The following is a 4,681-nucleotide window of genomic DNA, read 5'->3' on the forward strand; positions in this document are numbered from 1 at the left end:
TCCTAGGAGGCGGGTCGCGAAAGAGCCGGGTGAGCACGTGCAACGAAGCCCAGCCCTGTAGGCGGGGCTCGGATGGGGCGGAGTTCGGAGGTATTCACGAGGGCTTTCCTCCGCGGCTTCGGGACAAATTGGACCCGAGATTAAAGGACCGGAGTTTAACTCGAGGTGACTGCGTTCGTATGCAAATGGAATCTATAAAACTCTACTTTCCGGGGTACTCTTTAAAGCCTTTTACCTCCGGGTGGGCGGGAAAGACTAAAGTTTCTCTTCCTCCTCTTTCATTTTCCGCCTTCCCGTAGAACAGAATGGCAAACTAAGCTCTAAGCCAATGATACCATTAAAGAAACTCTCAAGACTCTTTTAACTCCTGGTGTCTTGAAGCTCTCGGTTTGAGAGGCTCCTTACCCATCCTTGTTCGCCTTCCGTTCTCAGTCTCCCTATCTGTAAAATGGGGTTGGAATCGGGATGAGGTCCCATTGGAAGATCCCCCGTTCCCCGCCTCAGTTTCCCGGATTTTTCAAAGTCTGCAGCTCCCGGCTGAGCCCATCGCCTACGGCCACCAGGTGGCGCGCGGCCACCAGCCTCTGAACCTGCCGGGGCGTCTGCCTTTGACCACCCTCTCACGGAAGGACTCTTCGCGGCTGTTGCCCAAGGTCTAAGCCCTACCTGGCCTGCTTGAAGACAAAGAACAAGAACACTAATGCCTCGCCCGCCTGTACTCTGCCGGGTTATGCCGCGGCTTCCTTACTGGCTGCCCATTTCCCGCCCTTTCCCCACCCCGCCCCACCAATCCGTTGGCTTGTTTATGTATGTCATTCCTTAATTTTCAAAAAGCCCTCATCCTGGCATTGGTGTCCCTGTCCGGTCTGACCCCTACCCACATTTCTCATCATGCCCCTTCCCTCACCTGCTACACAGGAGGTTTTGCAACATTTCCCTGCACTTGCGGGTTCCTTACCAACAATACAGTTAACCTGTATTGCATCCTGAATCTGTGCCCCACCACGGTTCTGAGAGATTTACATTAGTGCTATGTTGTCTAAACGTCACGCCCACTCAATGAGGTAGCTCCAATATTGTCCCTATCATACACTGATGAAGTCACACAGCAGAGAGAGGGATGCCAAACCCATTGGGTCAGACAGTAGAACTTGATCCTTTGGTTCCTTCAAGCTGGAATGCTGCTGGCTTCACCTCACTGCCAAAACCTTATTCATCTTTCAAAATCGTATTAAAATATCTCCTCAGGGACACTGTTTTTAATACCTCCCCCCAGGGGCCATCTAGATCCCCTCTGTGTTCCCTTAAGGCTCTGTTGATCTCCCTGTGGACTGTGAGAAATGATCTCTGTGATGGCTTCCCCACTACCATTACCCAGCCCCAGAGTGGGAGGAGAGCCCTTAGTGTGTGTGTGTTTGGGAGGATGAGGGGACAGAGGAGACGGTCAGCTGAGGCATACCCTCAACTCTGGGTTCTAAAATGTGTTAGGACCATGTGGCCTTCCCAGGGCCAGAGCTTCCCTTTTGATCACAGGTCTCTGGAGGTAGTGAATGCCCCTTCCTTGGAGATCCAATTAGGCTAAATGGCACAGCAGAAATCTCCTGCAGTCCTGGGATTTCAGTGGTGGACAAAGATTCTAAGTTGACCCTCAAAGATGAGCAGAAGAATTCAGCCAATCACTCAGCCCTTGGAAACAACTCATGCTTCAGACCAGCTCTGTTGTCTCTTCCTTCCAAAACCCTTCCTCGATCTCCCTGACTAATCAAACCCCTTTATTCTCATCCTCATCATTATAACCCCAACTGCTGAGCGCAGGGCCTGAACATAGTAGATTCACAATAATTGCCGAATGGGTGAAAGAATGAATAAGACAGATCTGGCTTTTCTACTTAATAACTGACCTTGGGCATTTTACCTCTAAGCTTTAAAGTCCTGGTTCTAAGGGATAAGAGATAATAATGATAGTTGCTACCTCACAGGATTGTTACAAGAATTAAATACAATGATGCAATGCACACAAAACAATATTAAGATCTGGCCTAATAAATGGCCTATTACTAATGTAACTTGTATAAAAAGTGGTCCTAGTTAATACCAGTTACAGCTCTTCTGAAAATGCTTCTTGGGAAGAATCAACTACCACAAAAATGAGAAAGGTGAGGGCAATTACAATTTACTGAGATCCCCTCCAGTGTCCTAAGTGTATAGGGTCCTGTGAGGCAGGCACCTACTATGGAGCCTTTCCCCACCAGTGTCCCCCAACAATCCTAAGGAATCAATACTCCCCCCCCAATTTACAAGTGAAACAGAAATGAAAAGGACTCCCATCACCAGCAGGGCTCATGACAGAAGAGCTGGAAAGGAAAGGAGGGATGAGGAGGGGTCTGCAGGGAAGTAGTCCTGAGGCCAGAGGCAGACAAACAGGGTAAGACAGGGCTACAGCTAAGAACAAGGCAGGTGTGAGCTTCATCATGGGGGCCTTGCCCTGTGGTGGGGGAAACAGACTCTAATCAAATCAAACAATCACACAAACCCACAACACATATAAGTGCTACAAGAGAACACAGAATTTCCTGGTGTTATAAGAGTGTGGGACAGGGCTCATTCTGGTTCTGGGTGATGATCAGGTGAGGCTTTTGGGGATAAAGAGCATTGAAATAAGATGGGAACGATGAGTAGGAGTAAGTCCGACTGGGCAAAGAGAGTTTTGGTGGAAGGAACAGCATGTGCAAAATTCCTGAGGCCAAGTTGGACCTGAGAATCCATACTGATGAGCCCACTGAGGGAGAGGAGTAGAGAGGAGGAAACCAGAGGAGACCATGGGGCCATGTGGAAAAACAGCCAGCAGGGGGCAGAGTTCTCTGGGTGACAGCAGCCTTGCTCTTTCTGGGCCTTTTAGTCAGAGGCAGACAGAGCCAGGCTGCAAGGGTTTCGAGAAAGGGCTGGAAAAGGGAAACTGCCAGGTTCTGTTTGTTTTAAATAGGTTTTTTCTATTTGAATAGCGAGGACACACATTACAAAATCCCCAGTATGCAAAAAAGTATTCTATGAAAAGAAAGCCTTTCTCCTTACTCTGATTCCCAACATCTGGTTCCACTCCTTAGCAATAACCACCATATGGATTTATTGCATCCATTCCCAGATAATCTGTGCACATAAAAACACACCATATTTATTTTTTACACTAATCTAGCCCTGATTTTGACGCCTCCCCAGGGGACCTCTAGTTATGAAAGAAGCTAACTTGTACTTAACACTTACTGCACATGATTCCTAATTCAGCTGAGAGTTATGGAACATCATATCACGTGCTAGGCCAGTGGTTCAAAAACCTTAAATCCGGGGAGGACTTGTTAAAATACAGATTGCTGGGCCCCCACCTCTAGAGTTCCTGCCTCCTTAGGTCTTGGGGTGTGGGGGGAGGCTGAGAATTTGCATCTCTAACAAGTTCCCAGGTGATGCTGAAACTGCTTGTCCTGGGACCACACTTTGAGACCACTGAGCTAGCTGCTCTGGGACAAAGTATGTGTGCACTGGTGGCCTTATGTCTCTCCCACAAGGGAAGGCACCAATGACACAAAGAAACACACATACCAAGTAGAAAGATAGCTTCATAGAGTGATACATTTTATGAAGAGGGGAGGGTGTGGGTGAGGAGTAAGTGCTTGAGAGTAGGGGTGGGGTAGGAGTAGAGGGTAGACACATTTGTGGCACAAGTAAGTGTTCCTTTTTGAGCAGTTGAAGTTTACAAGGCCAGGTAAATAGACACACAAGTGGATACCCTATTTTGGACTCAGGGGAGGGGTCACCTACAGAGACAGTGTGGGGAGGGAAGAGAAGGAGTCCGGCCCCCCGGGGTGTGCTGAGGGGAAAGGACTTGCAAAAGTGATTAAGAAGGAGCCGGGGGTGAGATGCGAGGGGAAATCCGAAAGAAACCAAGAGAGGAGAGGGTTTGAGGAGGAGGCGTGATCAAGAGCTGTGGATCCTGGGAGGGTAGACAGGTGCCGCCCTGGGTTCGGTTTCAAGAGGTCCCGGGGACCCCAACAAGGCATTTCCACTGTGAGCCCGAGACCCGTGGAACGAGGGGAAGGGCAGGGAACCTGAGGAGTGGCGACTACAGACCGCTCCAGGGGAGTTTTGCTGCCTAAGAATCACAGAGGAGGCGCTCCGTCCTCAGGATAGGGATGAGGGAGGGTGTTTAACAGGTAGGAGTTACTGCAGTTTAGTTGGTGGTTGACGGGGGGGATCTTGGAGGGAGAAATAAAACATGCGGGAGAGAGAGGTCTGTCTGAGCCGTGAAAACGGTAAAGCGGGCAGTTTCGGGGTTTGGAGAGTTCAAAGGCTCGCCTGCCCTGGAAACCTCACTCATCTGAACTCTACACCACTCCAAAGGGAAAGCACTATTTCCCCCATTTTACAGATGGGGAAACTGAAGCTTAAAGAGACACAGCCAAGGTCCCACATCTCACAGAACAGGACTTCAGTCCGTGTGGGGCGCCCACGCTGCTCTTACTGCCCCGCAGTTCCTGCGGGCTTCGAACAGACCCTTTTTTGTGTCCTTGCAGGGATGCGCTTCGGAGAGTGGCCCCGCAGCGAACCGGCCAGGCGGGGCGGCGTGCCCCCCTCCACCCTCGCTCCGCCCCCAGAGGCGCGGGAGGGGGCGCGGGGCGGGGAGCCGCCG

General features: G+C 50.4%; 1 long non-coding RNA gene across 1 annotated transcript; it reads left to right on the plus strand.

Annotated features, from left to right (window-relative positions):
* The first annotated feature begins 16 nt into the window (after positions 1–16).
* Positions 17–848, plus strand: LOC141571372 (uncharacterized). The gene is made up of 2 exons (XR_012496122.1): positions 17–165; positions 524–848. It is a non-coding gene; the product is annotated as an uncharacterized LOC141571372 (long non-coding RNA).
* Positions 849–4,681: the final 3,833 nt, after the last annotated feature.

Source organism: Rhinolophus sinicus, linkage group LG04 (assembly GCF_036562045.2).
Source record: "Rhinolophus sinicus isolate RSC01 linkage group LG04, ASM3656204v1, whole genome shotgun sequence".
NCBI lineage: Eukaryota > Metazoa > Chordata > Mammalia > Chiroptera > Rhinolophidae > Rhinolophus > Rhinolophus sinicus.